A 21,792-nucleotide genomic window follows, 5' to 3' on the forward strand; every position below is an offset into this window, starting at 1 on the left:
GACTGGGAATTCTGAGAAAGAGATTCTCTATCCACCCGAATCCTCACTGCTCACACAGACCAGCATCAAACGTGGCACGGTAAAGAAAAAGCTGTGCACCAGTGCACTGAGAGAACAAAACCTTTTCATCACAGAAAATGTTTATTTTTTATCTATCTTACCTTTTTCAAATAAAACAATAATAACTGGACATGCTTTATTAAAATCAGATATTGCCAAGTTATTATATTCAGTGACCATATTTACAGTATAAGACTGCAATATTTTATTTAATAAACATTTAGCAAAGGACATAGCCAAAAACAACTAAGAGTGAAATGGATTCACTCATACATCTCTGGCCTCTCACCACAGAATGACTAAATCGGGGGAATGAAGCAAAGTTCATCGATAATATATTTTTCTCTTCATCATGACATGAGTACACAGGAAGCTGATCAAGATTCAATGTGAACATCTCTAATAAAGGAATGTATCTCTAGGACAATTATTAAAGGTCATAATTTATTCCTAAAAACAGATATGGTTACTTAACAATGACCTTAAGCAGCACACATAAGCAGGAAGAGTTTTTGTTATTATTCATTATTAAGCAGGTTGTAAAATTCCTCCACAGCACTTTTACTCTCATATTCTGCAGAGAAGACTCTAAAAGAACTACAATTCAGAACGTTTTTGTCTGTGGTTTTCACTGATAGTGGTGGTTCCTTTCCACAATATATGTGTAAAAAATGGCAATATCAAGTGTACTTGATTTGACGTTGTTGTATGCAACAATATTTTGAATAAATAAACACCATTATCACTGTCCATACCTTCTGAGAAAACTATTCTTTCATTAAATAAAAAATATTGTCATATATTTTTTGTAGGTTCCAAACAATTTAAATTATAATTTAACTAAATGGTGCCCTGAAATGGAGGGCCATGTGTAAAAAGTTCTGTAATTTCCAAATGGTGACACCAAAACTGAGATAACATAAATAAAAGCTGAGAATGTGCACTTATACCATGTGTGAATTGTTTGATTATACATCTAAAATTAGTACAGAGCCAAATAAAGAAAAAATATATTTTTGTCCCAAACATTATGGAGCTCATATATATATATATATATATATATATTTTTTTTTTCCAGCACAGCCTGTATCTCATTAGGCTCTTAAATTAAAGCCATCATTAGCAGAATGGAATCCAGTGAACGTCCAGAGGGGCTTACAGTAGACTGCTGCCTCTGACTCAAACTCAAACTCATTGTCAATCCAGTCTCAAGTTCAAGATGATCCACGAGGCTCTTTCTGCTGATTCTGCTCTTTCTGTGTGTCTCTATTTGCTTATTAGCCGTCTAGTTGAGCAAAACTGACACTTGGTGCACCTTAACAGCTGCTAAATAACACCATTTTGTTGATCCTTTGTTTTCTTGTCGAAATACTTTGTTGCAGTAAAAGCAAGGAAATAACAGACTTGTTAAAAAAAAAAAAATCATTCACCAAATTAAGCATATTGCACTCCTGAACAATGTTCAAATTTACAAAGTTTCTCACAAAATAGCAAACGAACCTAAAATTGATGCCAAATTGCTTGTGGAAGGCTGCTTCTGGCAGTGAGAGAGAAGCAGCACGTTAGCGATAGCGATAGCAAGTCAGGGACACGAAGCCAGACGCCCCCGTTTGTCACAAGGGAATGTGCAGTTCCCCTTTACGTCTGTGCAAGCAGTGACCCTAAAACTAGTTCTGACCTCAGACACGCTCTCGACAGAATGGCTGTAAAGGGATTTTACAGTTTGTGCAAAATCTTAATCCATTTAAATCTTCCTGCAATCTAATTGGTTCTATCAAGTTTTTGAAAGCAATCATTTGTAGATCTGACCTGGTCTAATGATGGACTGATATGATTCATCACAGTGAAAGGACACACAAGTGGAACCATAAGTCTGGATTTTTGGGAGGTTTTTTATGGGCTGTTCTCCTGATTTAGCGTAATTTCAGCCCCCTCCGCAGAGTGCAGAAAAGCACAGCGATCCTCACATACACTGAGCTGCCTATGCAAAGGTGCGACTTTGAGCCTCACCTGTGAAGGTGTGAGTTTGAGAATCAGGGGTGAAAGGTGCAGTCATGAAACTCTGACCATCTCTGAGGACGTGGTCAGGTTTACATTAGGACCGTGTGCCATTGGCAAAATGTGCTGTTACTCCACAGATGCAGAGAAAAGGCTCAGTGGTCACCTTGAGGAGCCAATCTAGCTACGTTGTTTGCTGTTGTGCTGTGTGCGATTGGCTGACTCTGTAAAACTAAATTTCGAGCTCACAAACTGCAGAGGAAATCTGCTAAAGGAAGAGGGCTGTCACCCTTGATTGCTAAAATACATTATGCAGAATCCTTTCTGAGCAGGACCTGGATTGGCCAGTGCTGCTCTGCCAAGGTGAGTGCTTGTATTATATGGTGTATGTTAGTCGTCTTTGGAAAGGCTTTTACAGTTTCTTCACCTTTATGTCAATCAAGTGGGTAACTGTCACTCCCAATACTGACCTTTCCACATTGCAGAAAGTCATTCAGCAGAAATATAGAAATCATGAGCAGAATTCACATTTTGTGTAAATATTTTTTATATACATTGAATGAAACGAAACTGCGAATTTGCAAATATATTCCCTAATCCTTTCAAAAAGCATTTTGCCATAAAACAAGATTGACAGTACAATAATTTGAGGATTATAATGACAAGGGTGTGTCACCCACAGAGAGAGAGAGAGAGAGAGAAAGAGAGAGAGAGAGAGAGAGACCCTCTTTTCTATTTCTACACAAACAGCGAGAGATGTAAAGATCAATACTTGAATGCATCTCGCTCAGTTCTGTCAACTGAAAAAGAAGAAAAATGAGTCTCTTATTTTCCAAGCACCCTTGTTTGTTCAGTCTGAACAGTTTGTTGGGATTTGTTCAGCAACATTTTTTAACAACTTGCTGGTGGTGTGTGTAGCTTCACCTCAGCAAATACTCATCTGAAATTCTGCCCTATTTACATATTAATGGAGATTTCAAGGACAATTCATTAAGAACTACTGAACCTCAGAAGTGGAGTAAAATCTCAGCTATGAATTAGCCTCCCTGTTAATGTTCATTTGATGTTTATTGGTGGTGAAGCAGGACTGCCACTTATTCACGCTTGCTGTGTACCCCCCTCCCCCAGTTTTGCTACAGTATATGTTGCAACCAACAGAATAATACCACTGAATAATATTAGACAGCCACTGCCCAACCTGCATGTAATAAGGCTTTAACCGAGTTAGTAGCAGCATTCCCGTCTCCAGCATTTCCCTACAGGAAACACATGTCCTGCAGGCTGATGAAAGTATCATATGTGTGACATCAAGATCGCTCCGGACCCAGTGGTGCCGAGAGGGAATGAGGAGGCTAACGTCACAATTCCAAAAGCCTTGCCACTACAGTGCAGCCAGCCAACCATATTTGCTTCTCACCATCCAAAAAAAAAAAAAAAATGCTGCATATTAGGAGTGAATATCCTAATTTAAAATAATGGATTGAAAGGAAGACATCTACTTCCAAATTTTAGCTACTTCTGGGCATTCTCAGAATGTTTAATAAGGGCCTCCAATATCCCCCTGGCAGAAATCACAAAGTGGACTAGACAATATTTTGTTTCTGCACTACCTAAAAGGTTAAAAGTCCACATATTTACCACATATTGCAGCATATTCCATTTTCATAAGGGAACACAGGTGAAAAAACAATGCATGCATCTTTAATGGTGAGGTCCAATTCCCAGTCTTTGTAACAGGGCAGGTACCAAACCCAAATTGCTTTAGTAAATATCCAGAAGTATGTAGTAAGCAGGCCATATGTCAGATGCAGGCTCTGTAATTTGCCTTAGATAAGGCCTAATCCAAAGCAAACAAATGACAGAAAATACACTTGGAATCAATCCCTGCGTCAAAATAATGCCTGTAGGGATTATTCTAGACTAGTTAAACCATGAAATTCACTAGCAGTTATTTTGGCTGGACCGCAACAGCGGGGCCAGCCTTACAAATGCGAATGTCTGTGACTGACTAAGTGACTGAGTGATGAAGTCACACCATTGGTCGGCCGAGTTATGAAGTTACACCATTGGTCGGCCGGAGAGGTCCAGCCATATATTAGGTTTTGACCTGGTCTTGTTAAATTGTCATTTTGTATGCATAACATGTAATACATGCATATGAATAAGAATGATACATCATATTATTTTCACAAGGACTGTGTTTTCTTGGCAGAACATTCGTAAATGAAACTTGTTACAATTTCCAGCCACAAATGCAGAACAAGCGCATGTAACACAGCAGAATATTTTGTTTAAATATTCTTCCCTCTGTGTATTTGCCACAGGGAATAATGCATTAATATCCTAATGCAAGTTGTGGAAAATTAATTACATCTACTTTAACTGTGCTAATAAATGAAATCCAGTTTAACCTTCAAGAACAAAATAAATCCATGCATAAAATAACATTCTGAAATATATATATATATATATATATATATATATATATATATATATATAGTCGCTTATTAATCTCTGACCAGATAAACTTTTTATTTAGAAATGAAAGTATGCATAAAAATATCAAATATAAATATTTTAAAAATAATATATAACTACAGGCTTGTATTATTTCCCAACAGATTCAGTAGCATTTAATTACATTAATTACATGGAAATACAAAAGTGCATATTTAAGATCTATGCTGTCTAGGACAAGACAGGTCAGATCAGTTCCCTGGAGAGGGAATGGCTGGGCCACACCCGCACCAACACTTTGGGAAGGACATGGTGAACTGTTCATCTCAGAATTAGCTCTACTGAACACGCCAAAGATAGGACTCAAGCGGTACAGAAATTGTGAACATGGAAAGTCCAGAAAAAAATCTGCCATAAGTAATGGAGGCCTATGTTATTCCTGTTAAAAAGCACCCACTCTTGGACTGCTTGAAAAAAAAAAGTTGGATCTTTGAAAATAGTGTAGCAGCAAAACTTTCACTGGGAAAATCAACTGTCAGTAATTTACTTTCCACTTGCTTTCTTTCACTGTGCCTGTGTAGTGAGCTGGGAGTGCTATAATGGTGAAAATTTAATTTTTTTAAAAAGGAAAACGTGTATGTTTGTTATGAGTTAAGTTAAAAATTTACTTATAAATTCCTTATATTTATAATAATTCTCATACTTATTTTAATTTCATTTTTATTACATCATTAGTTTTGACGAGCCAGATGGATAATTTCGTTGTAATTATGTTTACTTATAGGGGCACTCTGGGTTGACGATACGAAATACCCCAGGTATGAAGATACATTATTATTATTATTTGCAACTTTTGTTACGAGAACAACAAGCCTAATGACAATGTTTATTTTGATGCTGCTTTTTAGTGTTCGATTGCAAGTGCATTTGTCTGAGAGCAGCTACAAGCTGCAGTATCTTCTGCGTGATCCCGCTCGCCTCCTTACGGCAATTTCTGCCCCCTAGAACACTCTCCCACGAAGACGACCCAATGCCCGAGTAAAATCTGCTCGATGAATGTGTGCAGGGGGGCGAGGCTGGCTCATGTGGGATTGTGTCATTGGTTTGTATGAACTAAAGCCCCGCCTTAGTTAAAAAAGAGAGAGAGAGAGAAAAGAAAACACACACACACCTCTCAATCCTCAAATAATAGAAGAGAGTATCTTAAATCTCGCAACATTGTAGCCAGTGGGTGCGCCATACAAACTCGCCACATATTTACTGAAACGCGTCGGAGACTAGGGAAAAGGCGATTTAGTTGTTTCAACGTCGGAAATTTCTCTGTAGCTGCACCGTTATAAGAGCTTCGGAGGATTAAGTTTTTGTGTCATTTTTAAGGTGGATCACTAATCTCGAATGCAAGATCGATAGGAAGCGATCTTCAAACGCGGATGATGGTATTCTTGGGTGCCTAAAGTCATTCCTTGAACTTGCAATAAACATCATACATCAAGGTAAGGTTTAGTTAATTTAAAAAAGAAAATATGTATTAAAGCTGATGTGATCGCATAATGTGTGTATACTTTAGCCTGCTCGCTACCGATAGCGTGTCCACAACGTCCATGTGTGCTGGTCTCACTGCGCCATAAAGAAAGGAATGAGAAGAGGAATTGTATTCCGCTCCGAGGACATCTTTGGTCATACAAAACCTCAGTTCTCTGTGAAAACGAATAAGAATTTTTACATGCTTTTGCTCTTGGTTGTTGTCCGACACCCATCTTCACAGATATACTGGACTTAAGAGGTGGCTTTCCACAAATGATACTAAGGTAAAATAATTGATAATTATGAATAAAAGAAATTCCACCAGAGCTAGCCACCTTTCCTTGTTAGCCCCCGTTGAATCTTCCTCTGTTCCCTTGATGGCATATCGTCATCTGATTTGATCAACTCGGTACAGTGACTTGGGAAAAATAAATGAAAGCCAGTACTGCAGTTGTTGAGCTTGCAAGATAAAAGCAAACTGTATTTTGTTGAATGTTTAAACACGCTTACCGCCGTGTTTGTTTTGCTTGCATGTCAAATTTAGGAAGCGCACGAATTTCAGATTTTCCGGAAACATGTTCATTTCTCGAAACATGTTAATGTAACCCTAACTTGGTTATCTATTAACAGAAAGGAAGAGCATGGTGTTGGATTGTCTGTGTTTCTGGTTGAATGGTTTACTTACTGCAAGTGCTTATTAATATCTGGAGCGGCTGGATTGGCATCAGCTAGCCTACAGTAGCAGCGACCCAGACGGAAAATGACGTGCACTTCTAGGAACATACAAGTTCATGAAGGGGGGAAAGGTGAAATATAGGCTGCTTATTGGCTTTGGTTTAGAATAGTTTCTAAGATTTCCTGATCGTTCAGGCTTCGCTAAAGCACACGGTCGATAGCATAAATGACCATATAAAATGTAATTAAACGTCATTTAAAGTAATGTCGTGTTTTAAGGAAGGTTGTGCAGATGACATTTGGAACTTAAATTGCCGTTAGCAGTCTTTGCAACTACGGGGGGATGAGTAAAAGTTTGACGATGCTTACGGGGGTCCGTAATCGAAACACATTCACTTCCCTGTAGTGTTTATTTGTTTATTTAGATGTCTAATAAAGAGTCACTCCCCATTGTATTTGTTCTTGCTAATCCCTCAGAGGCGAATTCTGTCATTTGATAACACTTTGCATGAAAATATTTATCACCTCTTGTAAGATACCCTATACTCGAGCTCACGACGAGCTATCATAAGTCAGTTGCAACACTGAGCCTTTGTTTCACTAATCTTACATGCACAGAAATTGTGTTCATGTGTTTATTTCTTTTTAATGGGAAATTTCCTGTTTAGCTGATTTCTTTCCCAAAGTGTTTTTTTTTTTCTGTTTTGTCAGTCAGATTATGTAACTGGAAAAAGTAGCAGTATTTAAGTTGTTCTCAAACTGTTTAAAGCACATTTTATTTTGACTACCGTGGCTGTATTTCTGGAGACTGTTCAGTTGAAGTTGCTCTTCATTGAAATGTAATGCACTGTAAGTGGTTACTGTCTTGCAGGGAAATCAGAGTGCATTTATGCTGTGCTTCCTGTCCCCCCTAGTAAACTGTCACATCCAGAGCTCCTCTCCCGTATTTGTACTGAGAAATTGCCTCGGAGCCCTCGATCCGCACCTTGCGGCACCCCCGCTCACATCCGTAGTTTGCGTAGCATAGAGCGGCGAGCTATCAATCAAAGCAGCGCAGCGTTTGAGAGGGGATGTCCCTTAGCCCCTGCAATATTTATTAGAGTCCATCATTCATGGGCTCTGACTTGCGCCTGTGAGTGTATATGTGAGCCCCCCGCGCTCTGGGTGAAATGGTTAAAGGCAACCGGGAGGGCTCTGTGCAAACCTGTCCGTCCGATGGAAACCGTGAGAACCTGTGTGCTTTATTTTGGGCCTCCTTGTACCTCCACCCCCTCACTGGGGTTTGAGTCCCTGCATGTATTCCCTGCCTTCATGAATTGAGATATGAGAGGAACGCCCTTTACCCCAGGGCGAATGCTTCAGGTTGGGACTCAAGCCCGTACATGGCAATTAATTGAGGTAATTTTGATTTATCACAAGCGTTGGATTAATGCAAACCAACACTTTTAATATTTATGATGCAGCTGCTCTCGCCATCAGAGGAGTGCGGGCCCTCATCTCCACGGGAACCCTGGTGGGGGGTGGGGGGGTGGGGGGGGGGGGGGGGGGGGGTGGGTGTCTGTATCTCCGCTGAAGCTAGGCTATGCAATGGAAGGAGAATGCGTTCTCATAGGAATCTGGCCAGATCCAGCTGTGTCTGTTAGCCTTAGCCACCAGCAGCGGAGTTTGGAGAAACTTATTTAATTATTTTCACAAAATAAATAAGATGCCCGAAATCAATGCTTTACTCCTTCTCTGCATTTTTTTCCCCCTGAAATATTTATGGATATGTGCACAATGTGACATTTCAACCCATTATTTAAAGCAAATGCTGGCCTGTAAGTACTAGAAAATGAAACTGGAGCTTGGACGCAGGCTGAACTAAATGAGGTATTTCTCTGGTTATTCACGGTAATAAAATCTCCAGTCTTGTACATTCTCTTGTGCTTCATTGTGATGTATTGGTTGTGTCGCAGTGGCGGTAACATTGGATGTCAAGGTCTCGAGGGATGGAGTATGCATCATGTAATCATGTAGAAACAAGGAGGTCTAATCCTAGCGTGAGTGCTGCTCTGCGGAGCGGCATTCTTCATCGTCGGCCCTGTCATCGGAGCCGGAGAGCAGCCTACACGCCGCTAGGCACCGTTAGTCGCGCAAACGGCTACGTTTTAAGATCGCAGGCTTCCATTTGATTCACTTCCTGCAGTTTACGTGTTTTTAGGTGCAGTGAAGACGAGGCGTCCTGTGCCATTTAACACATTTTTGGTTTGCACTTGTTCAAGGTGCAGCCTGAGCTACACTGAGCATTATGATTGCTGGATATGGAGGCATGCGCTTGGAAGGCACCTGTGCGCAACCTACTTTTCATGTCAGGCGTGTCATTGGATACTTCCTATGACAAGTGCTAAGGACGAATGATGCGGTTAGATAATACTACTCTTTGATAGGCAGCGGAGTGAAAGGGGGTTGGGCTAAATTGGGGCTGTAACACTATGTGGTCCCAACCTGTGGCTTACCTGGGGAGCGCTGATTCCCCTGCTTTTTCCATTAGCTATGTGGACGTGTGTATTTTTTCAATAGCCTTACACATAGCTGTTGTGTCATAACCCGTATTCACAAGAGTCAGGTTTGGGTTCCTTTGATTATCTCACAGGGGTTGTGTTTTAAGTCAAGTGACTGAGAAGCATGATAATTATAGTTATTAATTATGTTCTTAAATCTTAATACTCTATTTAACACACATTCATTTATGTTCCTCTGACTTTGTACTTGCATAATCCACAAAGGCTTTCTCTAAGGCTAATCATCAAAGCTTTTATTAAGCGCAGAGTCTTCAGAGACAGTTTTGACACTGCTGCCACATATTGCGATTATTTAGAGGATGTAATTGGTATAAAATTACAACATATAATTTTCTAAAAAATTGCTTATAGTTTAATGTAATTAGTAGTTTTTATTGAAAGTGTGTGGAATGTGAGAGAGATTGGCTTTGTTGTAATATTTTAGATGAGAAGAGTGTGCTGTTTTAAGGCTGAGTACTTGAATATGTTCTTGACCAGGGTTAGACGATTGAAGTCACAGTCGGTACATGTCTACCCTGGTATAGCATGGCATCTCAAATGCAGAATGTGGTGAATGTGTTGAAATTGCCATGCCTCAGACACCACGTCATTAACAAATTAACCAATTAGTTCATTAATAAATATTTCAGTATTCCTTCGGGGGGGGGGGGGGGGGGGGGGGGGGGGGGGGGGGGGGGGGGGGGCATGTTTTGCAACGTTTTCAGTATCTGAGTTTATACAGAAAGAAAATTCTTCAGTTACTGGGGTAGTATGCAGATCTTGCACGTTAATTCTGGGCTGGGAACCGTGAGGAAAATGGAGACTGGTAAATGCACGCTGCTTCAGAAACAGGAAGGGCCACCTAGCCATGAGCCGTTCTTCTCCCCCCATCCAGCCTGCTGTGTTGGGCCAGGGTCCCTCGCTTCACTTCTGCAGGCTAGTTCATCATTTCAGCATCCATACAGCCCCATGCATCCATGCACACCCTGCTCTACTGTGTCTAGAACGCAGGGCATGTATACATACTTCCCCATAAATAAAGGAGCCGTTTGTTTTCTCCACTTTGCCACACAAACTATTCTTAGACTCTTTAATGCGTGACAAGAATGAAGGCTACTTTAGGAATGCCATTTAATAATTCATGCATTTGAATGCCCAGGACAGAATATAAGACATTTGATGTGGAGACCGAGATAAAATGATTACAGTTGGCTCAGATGTGATTGTGTGAGTTTAAAGTAGGGAAGACCACCTTCCTGACAAGAGCAAATAGGGAAGATTCCTGTTTTTTTGTATTTCTTTTCCAGAGGTTGACGAGCCATTGATATAATTGTGTATGAAAAAGAGTTGTTTGAGTCCGTGTCCAGTTTTTAATATGAACTTTTTATATATGAAACCAAATCAGGAATCAATTCACCTACGTCACCTACAGCAGTATCAATTTAAGCTTGCGGTCTGCATGCCTGACAGCCTTATTGGGCTACAAAGGTACGGAGTGATTAGGAGTTCACAAGCTTTACCCATGAATGAGTAAGTGCATTTTCTTTGACTCACCCCTCATGTTTTAAAAAAAGTATTTTTACAGTTTTAATGGTGTGAACGTCAGAGAGAGGCTCTGATCTGATCTTGTTTGGGAATGTGGGGCTGAGCCGCGCAGTCCTCCGCCTGCGCTCGCACGGTTGAGCGGGGACTGAAAGGAGGATGTGGTGGCCACACGCTTACCTGCTGCTGTACAGCTGCCCTATACGGGCTGTGGGACTAAACCAGGTCCGTGTGGCCCTCCTGATTGGATTTGGCTGCTGTCTTTAAAAGCCTGTTGTGTGTGCCGTCCATGGAAAGGTGCCCTCCTAGCGCAGGAAGCTCCTTGTCTCTTGTTTTTTTCCCAGCCCTCTGTTGCATCGAGCTGGAAGTTGTAAGTTTGTTCCTCCCGGAGGACGCCCTCTTCAGCGTGTCAAGATGCCTTTCTCTGTCTTTTTGAAGGATGCCAGAGCTCTCCCCCCCCTCTTATTTGTCTTTAAAACATTGTGGAGCAGAGCATGCTGGGAATGTTATTCCTGCCAAAACTGAGCAAAAAGTGCCACTGCACCCCCAGTGAGACGGGCCAGATGGTGACCCTCATCGCCACGCTTGTAAACAGCACCAGCAGTGTCACTGTCATGGCTGGGCCTTGTCATCAACAGTTACTAGATTCAATGGCTACATTTTTTTTATATCATGGGGGTAGGGTCAAATGGAGTTAGGTACAGTTATCATTTAAGCAAGCTTATCTGTACATGCTTTATTTATTTTTAAGCTTCTTCCCCTTTTTGGAATTTTTCACTCACTTTCCCGACCTCCACTAGTGATTAGAGAGAGCTCATACAAGCACGTCCTCCATTAAACCACACAATGGAAAGCTGCTGGATCTTTTTACACCACAGTTTGCAAGTTTGTCTGGTAGACATGTCGGAGCAAGGCCTTTCAAGTGCAGCTTGAACAAGCAGATTGTGGGTTCCAGAATGACCAGCAGGGGTCACTGGTGAGTGACGAGCCATGGTGGACCTGGCCAACTGAATCACTCTCTTCCTGTCCCTGCAGGCCAGTTATGTGTCGGCCTGCTGGTCAGCTGGACACGGTCGGCACTGTGCATGGATTGAATTCTATACCAGACCTTGGGGCTTTTCCACACTATTGAACAGTGCCTAAACAGATACCGATTGTAGGGCCCGTCCACAGAGTGGAACAGTGCAACCCTATTATTTATTTATTTTATTAAAAGATTGGGTTAAAATGATTACAAAATTTCCTTTTTTTAAAGCATACACAAATACAGAGATAGAAACAGCCCTAACTGATAGCTGTTTGAACCAATACAGGATTGAGTACTCCACAAATATATACGCAGGGTAAACGGCTCAAATCGACAATATATCAATGTGTTATTCCCAGTTCTTTGAATGAAAAGGAATCAACAGGGATCAGAATCCACAAATCCAGAATCCAGGGAAGTAAAGTGTGGTTGATTTTAAAGGGAGCCTCCACTGGAGGGAAAAAAAACTCACGAGAGAATAGAAAATGAATCTTTTATTTGGTTCCTGCTTCAAAACTGTTTACGTATTCATTTCTTAAAAAATAAATTAAAAAAAGACTCTGGCCTTTATAAACGTAATGGAGCGTTGCAGTATGTGATTGCTGGCTCTCTGGCTCCAAAGTCTCCCTTTTTGAGGGATGGATGAAAAATGCAGAGAAAGCCACGTTCAATAACTGAGCTGGCTTTAAAATGATGCCCCTCAGGGCTGTTATCAGTTGCAAGGTACTGGGTAGGCCCGCAGTAGTCATGGGAGTCAGGTATTTGTGGTTGTTGCTGTCGAGTCCTCCACAGGGCCCAGAGAGCACCTGTGTCATTATTGTCATTGTCATAATTGTCAGTCCCTGGATCCCCAGCCGCCGGGGAGAAGCCAGCGCTGTTCTCCAGCAGCCCGTGAAAGCACCGCTCGGTGTGTAACAGGCTGCGTGCCATCGGCTCCGGATCACCTCACTTCCACTCTGAGTTGGAGATAATCTTTTGAGAGGTGATCCTGAAGTTCGTGGACATCTGCCGTGTCACGGAGGTTGTATCTCGTCACGCCCGAGAAGCAAGAAGGCACTCGTCCTCAAAGGATCGGCAGAGTCAATACCTGCAGCGAGGGGGCGGGGCCAAACTCCGCCTGCGCACTGGCCGCGGGACGGAAATAAAGCATCGCGGTGCCGCCGCCGGCTCGTCTGCAGCACTTTTAATTATTGCTCAGTTTTGCCTTTGAGCCAAGCCTTGTTTCCCCACCCCTCCCTTCAGCTGTGGGGCACACACTGCAGCACCGCTCTCAGGTCCCCCACCCCTCCCTCCAGCTGTGGGGCACACTCTACTGCGCCCCTCTCAGGCGTCTTGACAGACTTGCAGATTTTTTTTTCCCAACTGAGGGAACATTAAGTGGGACAGGTAGGAATGGAATGGAGATTACTGTTAAATTCTGGGTGGTGAGTCCACGTAGCGAACAAATGAAATATGAGGGATCGACTGCACTCTATTAGAAAGACCCCCCCCGCTCTTCTGGCTAATGAACACCCACCTGCTGGAATTGAGACGCTGAAGATTTTTCCTTCCTGGAAACCGGGGGCTATTTTCATCTAAATGAGCACTGCCTGTTCTGACCCGGCAGCGGGTTGGTTTGGTGGCCCTGGTTTGGCGGCCTGGTGCGGCGGCCCTGGTGCGGTGGCCTCTGGTGCGGCGGCCCTGGTGCGGTGGCCCTGGTGCGGTGGCCTCTGGTGCGGTGGCCCTGGTTTGGCGGCCTGGTGCGGCGGCCCTGGTGCGGTGGCCTCTGGTGCGGCGGCCCTGGTGCGGTGGCCCTGGTGCGGTGGCCTCTGGTGCGGCGGCCCTGGTGCGGTGGCCTCTGGTGTTTGTGCTTGTGTTTGAGTGTGTTCAGGCCACGCTCCTGCTCTCCTTCGTCTGCTTATTCGTTTGTGATTCATTTCCCCGTGCCTCTCGTCACACTGCGCTTTCTTATTGAGTTTGTGCTTGCGAAGTCAGAGGACGACACTTCACTTGCGGCCGCCAATGCGTCTGCGCCCAATTCTGTCCAATTGTTGTTGTACTTCAAGGGAATTGCTTGTATGTTCAGCAAGTCTTATGGTGATGTTAGAAATTGACGAAGCTTGAAAAACACGCACAAAAGGCAGAACAGTACCTGGCCCAAATGCACCGCGCTGTGTGTGAGCGTTTCAGCCCAAATGCAGCATGCTGTATGTGAGCGTTTCAGCCCAAATGCACCGCTCTGTATGTGAGCGTTTCAGCCCAAATGCACCGCTCTGTATGTGAGCGTTTCAGCCCAAATGCACCGCTCTGTATGTGAGCATTTCAGCCCAAATGCAGCATGCTGTATGTGAGCATTTCAGCCCAAATGCCCCGCGCTGTATGTGAGCGTTTCAGCCCAAATGCCCCGCTCTGTATGTGAGCATTTCAGCCCAAATGCAGCATGCTGTATGTGAGCATTTCAGCCCAAATGCAGCGCGCTGTATGTGAGCGTTTCAGCCCAAATGCCCCGCTCTGTATGTGAGCATTTCAGCCCAAATGCACCGCTCTGTATGTGAGCGTTTCAGCCCAAATGCACCGCTCTGTATGTGAGCGTTTCAGCCCAAATGCCCCGCTCTGTATGTGAGCATTTCAGCCCAAATGCCCCGCTCTGTATGTGAGCGTTTCAGCCCAAATGCCCCGCTCTGTATGTGAGCATTTCAGCCCAAATGCCCCGCTCTGTATGTGAGCATTTCAGCCCAAATGCAGCATGCTGTATGTGAGCATTTCAGCCCAAATGCCCCGCGCTGTATGTGAGCGTTTCAGCCCAAATGCACCGCTCTGTATGTGAGCGTTTCAGCCCAAATGCACCGCTCTGTGTGTGAGCGTTTCAGCCCAAATGCACCGCTCTGTATGTGAGCGTTTCAGCCCAAATGCCCCGCTCTGTATGTGAGCATTTCAGCCCAAATGCAGCATGCTGTATGTGAGCATTTCAGCCCAAATGCCCCGCTCTGTATGTGAGCATTTCAGCCCAAATGCCCCGCTCTGTATGTGAGCATTTCAGCCCAAATGCAGCATGCTGTATGTGAGCGTTTCAGCCCAAATGCACCGCTCTGTATGTGAGCGTTTCAGCCCAAATGCACCGCTCTGTATGTGAGCATTTCAGCCCAAATGCCCCGCTCTGTATGTGAGCGTTTCAGCCCAAATGCCCCGCTCTGTATGTGAGCATTTCAGCCCAAATGCAGCATGCTGTATGTGAGCGTTTCAGCCCAAATGCAGCATGCTGTATGTGAGCGTTTCAGCCCAAATGCACCGCTCTGTATGTGAGCGTTTCAGCCCAAATGCACCGCTCTGTATGTGAGCGTTTCAGCCCAAATGCACCGCGCTGTGTGTGAGCGTTTCGGGACGCCGCAGACAATGTGCCATCTGTGCTCAGCAGGGCAGCTGAGTGACGCGGAGCCGCCGCTGGTACAGCCCGTTAGCGCCGCTAATAAACGGCTGCCGCCGCACCGCCCGCCCCGGCGCAGGCAGGGCGCTGGAGCTCGACGCAGCCAGGCCCCCGCGGCCCGCAGCTGCAGCACGGGCAGATCTGGCCCCCGGTAGACACACCCCTCTGGAAGGAAAAGGAATAAAAGAGGGATTTTGTACCCCCCCCCCCCACCCACCCACCATCCCCACCCCACCCCGCTGCACCCCTCCCTCAGCACCATTAACTGTCTCAGCAACTTACTGCGGCTGAAAGATGAAGCTGAAAGATGAGTTTTTTGTGCGGCGGCTGCACCTTAAGAGACTGAGATTTAGCGGTGGAGGACACAAAGCCCGCGGGATCGATTTAGCGCAGGAGGCACGAGCGCTGACACTGGGAATAATTACCTGCCCGAGATAAATAAAAAGCCGGGGCTGTCCTCTCGGCAGGGCTGATGGCTGAGAGCCTTATCTGCTGAGCTGCGTTTCTCATCGCTCCTCACAATCTCCATTCCAGAAAAAAACTAAAACTATTCTCTTTCTTTTTTCTTTTTTTTTGAATCAGGGAAAGTTGTTTACAGTATGAAACTGGAAGTGAGTTCTTGTAAATTTGTCTTCACTACAGCTTGAAGCTTTTATCGTGCCGAAAGTGAAATGTGTAATTTTGACAAAACAAACCTCGCCGAGAACAAAAACCGCCGCTCCTCTGTGAATGTAGAATAATGCAGAGCCAGGGACGATTTCAGGCCCCCTCCAAGAGACCGTTGCATTTTGTAAAATCCCAGAGTCCCATTGTGGGGTATTGCTCAGCTCATAGCTGCTGAGTAAATTAGTTCACGCATGGTTTAAATTGCACTTTTTTTAAAATTTTATTTTATTTTTTTGCATTTAATATATTCAGGGAGCATTACCAAAATTTCCATAAAGTTCATCAGTACGAGGAATGTGCCTTGTGAATTACTGACAGCTCACACATGTAGCCTACCTTCTATTATTGTTCAATCATGGTTCTTTGGGTCTAGAGCCAACCAGTTTTGGGGAGGGGGGGGGAGTTCATACTGTGTCTTTTCCAGTTTTCTTATTTTGTGTTTCTCTGTAAAGCGTCTGTATGACAGCATCTCTGCACAAATGAAGTTGAATGCGGAGCTTTCTCAGTGGGGTGTCAGAGCTGGGTATGTACCCTTCAGCTCTGACAGTTGCTGCCCCTATCAGAGGAACACTCTTCTTCTCTGGCTCTCTCAACACCTGACTTTCACATTTCACCAGGGCATCAGAAAATGCTGCTGCTGTCCAATATATTCGAGGGTATCTTCTGTGCATCATTTTTGTGAGTTTTATTCCCCGTCACCCAGTATGATATCTCCTTCTTGCATAAAAAGATAAGAGCTCGTTTGAGGCTGCTGGGTGGCTCATCCTGTTAAGGCACTGTTCTGGTGAAAAGATGAGCCTTGTGAATCGAATTCAAATCCTGACCAGGACAGTGCCGAATGTGGCTGGTAGCCCACAGGGCTACATGTAATGGCGGTAGCATCACCCAGTAGGGAGGGTTCAGTCAGGCGGTATCTACTTTTGTTGCTCTCTACTAACCCCAGCTGGTCGATTGGGTTCCTGCGGTCTGTTTGCTAAAGCTGCTCCTGAAGTATCTCCCTCTGACTCTGATTGGCTTGTGAACTGCGGTGGGAAAGGAAGCAGTTGGTGACGTCACATGCTGCAAAAAAGACTGCGTGCTTGTCTACTCTCTTCCACAAAAAAGGGGGAAAAGTATTTTGGCGAGTGAGAAGATGGTCCCAGTTGATTGGACTGTATGTATTTTTATTATTTCTGTGGGATGAGGTGTCAGTCGTTATGAACACATAAAATATCAATTGTGTCCAACACCTGTGCAGTTTGACTGTAAAATACATTCTTTTTGCCATGTGACTCTCCACTGACATGTTTTCTTTTATACTGAAGAAGTTTAATGTTGATTAAGGTTCAGGTTTTTGCTTCTCGCTCTTTATCGAGACGTTTCATGTGTGATGATGTGATCAGAATACACAAAATTAGAAATTCTTAACTTCTCATTGACTTTTTTTTAAAGAAGTTTCTGAAGAACAGCTTTCAGAGAAACTGTCCATTTGACGGAACCTGACATTTGGAAAGGTCTGTGATTAAGACCTGTTTTTGACAGCTTCAAATTACAGTCTATGAAAAATGGAGAAGAGAAGGGGGATGAATGTCTCCTGCCTGTTGAAATGTCACTTCAACAAAGTGAACAGGGTTCCTTTTAAACACATTACAAGTGCGTTTTAACAATGCAGAAATGCCTCCTGTCATTCATCGTCCAGGGCAGACGGCACCAATGCGAGAGGGCTGAGAGCTATTTGGACAGATCTCTGAGAGTCTCTGCTTGGGGTCTTCACTTTTACAAAGCTGCTCCACCCACCTGAGTGTCCCCTTTCTGTCCTTTGAAGCCGTTGTGTAGCACACCAAACACCAGGCTCCACCCAGTTTTGGAATGCGGCCCTATCTTGACTTCACTCTGCTCTTTCACAAACTGTGTGACTTTAGGAAAGTCCTGAAAGAGCGTATTCTGTATGCATGAACTGGCAAACACATGCATTATCTTTCCTGTACTGAACCAAGATATACCACCCAAGGGAACTGGTGGTTTTATTTTGCAGGTTTGACTTTGACAAAGTGAAGGTCCTGTTGAGAAGAGTAATTTAGCATGAATGTGAGTTTTCAAAGGCACTTTAAATTATTTATATAGTAGACGGGGTTGGAGTCAAGTCCATTTCAAGAGCGCCAAAGAAAAAATTTTAATTAAATACATGAATTGAAAATCTCTTTATGGTTTTATGAAGATTTTTCAGTACAGCAATTGAATTTAAATTCATTTCCTGAACCGACTTACTTGAAATGTTCTTTTGTCTTGTCTTAGGTTTAATTTAGTCCTCTCTGTCCATCTGTCGTGTCTGTCTGTTTCTGTCAAGTGTCAGAGAATGGGGGTCTATTGATCAGTGTCAGTATTTGTCAGTAGTGTGAATTGTCAGGAGGAAGCAGCGATTGGTGAGCACTTTGGCTGTGTGAGGTTGCCCTTTGGCAGTAATGAAACGAGAGCCAACCCCAGCAGCTAATGTTTGTGAGTCACTGCAGAGCAGCTTCAAAGCTGGGAAGAGCCGCTTCATCAGAGTTTCTAATCACCAAGAACTGATGTCTCAGTCCCTTCAGATGAGAAAAACGTCTGTGTGTGTGTGTGTGTGTGTGTGTGTGCATTTGTGCTTGTGTGTGTATTTTTAGCTAGAGCATTTTTGAAATTGACAAATGTGATGAGACCTTTAAAAATGAGTCCTCATTTTTCTGTAAATATACCTGGGCTTTCTGGTGACTGGTGTGTGAGCGAGACTGGGGGGTTAGGGTTAGGTTTTTCAGAGGAATTTGGTCCCTGGGATGCCAGCAGTCCAGGGTTTGTTTTAACACAAGAACTGACTGCAGTTTATCCAGTTATGAATCCCAACTCAGATCAGTTTCCTTTTCTTTTCCTCAGAAAATCTAGTTATTCTCCAAAAGGGAGTTGCATTCTCTATAATTATCTGATTAATTATGCAATTACAAATATCTGCAATCCATTCCTAACATATGCATGTTATTGTGATAATGATGTTTTGATTGTTTGCTATGTGATTTGGCATGCATATGTCAATTATGGCAAAGCTTGAGAATGCTCTCTGCTTTATGTGTTGTTAATACTTGTTTGATGAGGTGAACAGACATCTTTTTCTTCTGGGAATCACTTCAACCTGTTTAGCAAGAAGCCCTTTTAATATGCTGTGAAAGCATTTTCTGCAGCAGCCAAAAATAATAAACAACTGGGTCGAAAATGAATACACTGCCATTTAATAATCCGTTTTCTTCAACGATTTGTCATGTGACACCACTGACATGATAAGCTTTTAAATATGTTTCAGTACATTCCTAGAAGAGAAGGGAGGGGTGAAGGATGGGGGGGGGGGGCGGGGTTCATATTTTAATTAATAGTGCTGGCTGTGTCTATGAGACCCGTGGTGAAAACATGTTATTAACTGCACACACAGCTGAACAAACAATTGTTCAGACGGAAACCAGATGCCAAAGTCTCCGCCCTGACGCTTCTGCAGGTGGCTTTGTTTCTACAGGTTGTTCCGCGCTTCAGTGTATTGCTTCTTCATTAAGATAATCAGCCGGAACCAGCGGTAGCTACTTTCTCCTGCAGTATTTTTACAGAAGACCCATGTAAGGAAGACTGTGGATACCCAATTGGCCGCTGGGTGTCGCTAGTGAGTGATGAGACACAGCCTTTCACACCGACCGTATGCCCCCACATCCCTACCCCCCCACGTGACACTATACCCAATTACACTTCACCTGGCGGGGCTACTGGTAAGGTCTGGGTCTGACACCAGACCACTCTTTTGTGAATAACATCTTATTAATTATTCAAACAGTAATGACCAAAAAAAAAAAAAAAAAAAAACATAGACAAAACATACAGGCTACCACAGAGAGGATGGGGCCAGTAATGAGCACATCGCACAACTAAGCCATTCAGATTGGCTGGCCCGGTCCTGTGCAACTGTGCTGTCCTTCTCCCAAAAAAATTGAAAGATCAGGGAAAGGGGATAATTAGTCTTATTTTAAACCAATAGCAAGCTCTAGCCAGCCCTTCAGGATTGATACAGCCAGCTAAAAAAAGATGTCTCTGGTGTGCGTTTAATTGAATTTCGGTGTCATCCCCGAAAAGGGAGAGTCCTCAGGCATCCAGACCACCTGAGCAAAGTAAAGGGCTGGATGACACTTTTTATCTTTCTCCAGTGCTAATCTGGGCAGTGTGAACCGGGGGCCAGAGGTGCCCGTCTGTCAGTGACAGGGTGGCAGGGTGACCTGTCGGTGCCCTTCCCCTGTGCCTCATCTAATGAAGTCATTCTTTCCCAGCCGGGCGGGGAGAGGGGTGATTAATGCGCGGATATACACACTCCTCTGTCTAAGGAGGGACATGGGGAGAAGCGGAGATGTGGAGAATGCACAGCACGTGGTGAAATCATTCTGAAAACATCTGAACCTCTGTAAACTCACTCACGCTGGTCTCGTTCCTGGGTGACATTAGTGAATGGGTGACCGGCTGGTGCTGTTGTGACCTGTGTAATCTTAATATTGATTTCCTCTTTTACTGCATATTTGCCGCACTGAATGGTTTCAGATCTTTAGACAAAATGCAGTATTGGAGGAAATCAGGAAGGGAGCAGGTACTTTTTCACAGCACTGTGCACAGCTAGGAGCCGATTGAGTTTCAAATGCTGCTGGTGTTCCCACCTGTATGAAAGTGAAATGCTGGAATGTCAGAGGACGAGAAGGCTTGTGGACTGCAGAATTATTTTATCAGAACAGTCAGAGAGACGATGGTCCCCCCGGTCTTTACTGACAGTCGAAAAATGATGACATCATTCTGTTCTGGGTGGGTTGGCTCCGAGAGGCCGGGAGGTTTTTCAGCTCATGAACGCCGCCGCCGTTAGCGGGGCGCTGAGCGTTTAACGCGTGAGATACGGCCTTATGCACCCGCGGCGGTTACAGTCGTCCCCTGGAAAACGCCATCCGTGTCAGCCACTCATCCCCCCCGTGACGCCTTATCTCCCTGGAAACGGCGCGGCTCCGCCGTTCACGCTCGCCCTCACAGAACGACCGCGGGTTTACCGCCACGCAGTGAGAGCCGTCCCTGAATGCCGCTGATAACAGAAGTTTAATTATTCAAAGGTCTCCTTCATTGATTTATAAAAAACTTTTTTTTTTGCCCTCAAAGTTGTTTTGTATTCGGCTTGAAATCAAAGAGAAAAAACCTAATGCTTTAAAATGGATTTATATGAGAGTTCAATCACTGTGGGAAGTCATGTTTACACAGTTTTCCCTGGATATGGATAGCTACTGAATTAATGACTATTTAAGTAACACAGCACTACTGTTTCTGAAAGTACAAAGAAGTTTCCATCCCAATTTCTCTTGGTATTTCCCCCTAGGATAAAAGTCACTCAGTTCAATAGTTTTATGCTAATTAAAACAATGAATTCCCTGTTGTTTGCATCATCTTTGACCCTTCTGTAGTTACCGTGGTAACTTTCAGGCGCGCTTAGCCCGATCAACAAGTGTAAAACATTTCACAAATTCTCCTGGTAGTTGTTCCATTTAGACCTCCACTACTATCTGTCAGAAGAGCAATGTATTAAAACAATTAGTGTGAGTGTGATAGGGTTTGGAATTTAGTCTTAATACAATTAATTTATGAGCTTCCGTGTTGGGCTGTATCACTGGAGCTGCCATTTTGTGAGGTTTTACATATAAAATGTGACACATGAAAGCACCCTCCCTAAAGCAAAGAAGCCACAACTCAGTTGTGAAGAGAACTAAATGGAGAACTGGAGGGAGGCATCGGCAGCTGTGCTGTACTATGTTGTCATTTTCACCATGATTTCTGCTTCTCTGCCACCTGTAATGAGCATGTTTAAATGGCGTATAGGGGTTTCAGTGGGTCTGTGCGTG

The 21,792-nt window shown here is 43.8% G+C and overlaps 1 protein-coding gene across 2 annotated transcripts in view; it reads left to right on the forward strand.

Annotated features, from left to right (window-relative positions):
- Positions 1-5,660: 5,660 nt before the first annotated feature.
- ctbp2a (C-terminal binding protein 2a) overlaps positions 5,661-21,792 on the forward strand; it is an 84,241-nt gene continuing 68,109 nt past the window's right edge. For both annotated transcript variants that reach the window (XM_035400682.1, XM_035400686.1), the window contains exon 1: positions 5,661-6,008. The gene's annotated coding sequence lies outside the window, so the exon portion shown is untranslated. The remainder of the gene's footprint in view (positions 6,009-21,792) is intronic.

This window comes from Anguilla anguilla, chromosome 18 (genome assembly GCF_013347855.1).
Source record: "Anguilla anguilla isolate fAngAng1 chromosome 18, fAngAng1.pri, whole genome shotgun sequence".
In the NCBI taxonomy this organism is placed as follows: Eukaryota; Metazoa; Chordata; class Actinopteri; order Anguilliformes; family Anguillidae; genus Anguilla; species Anguilla anguilla.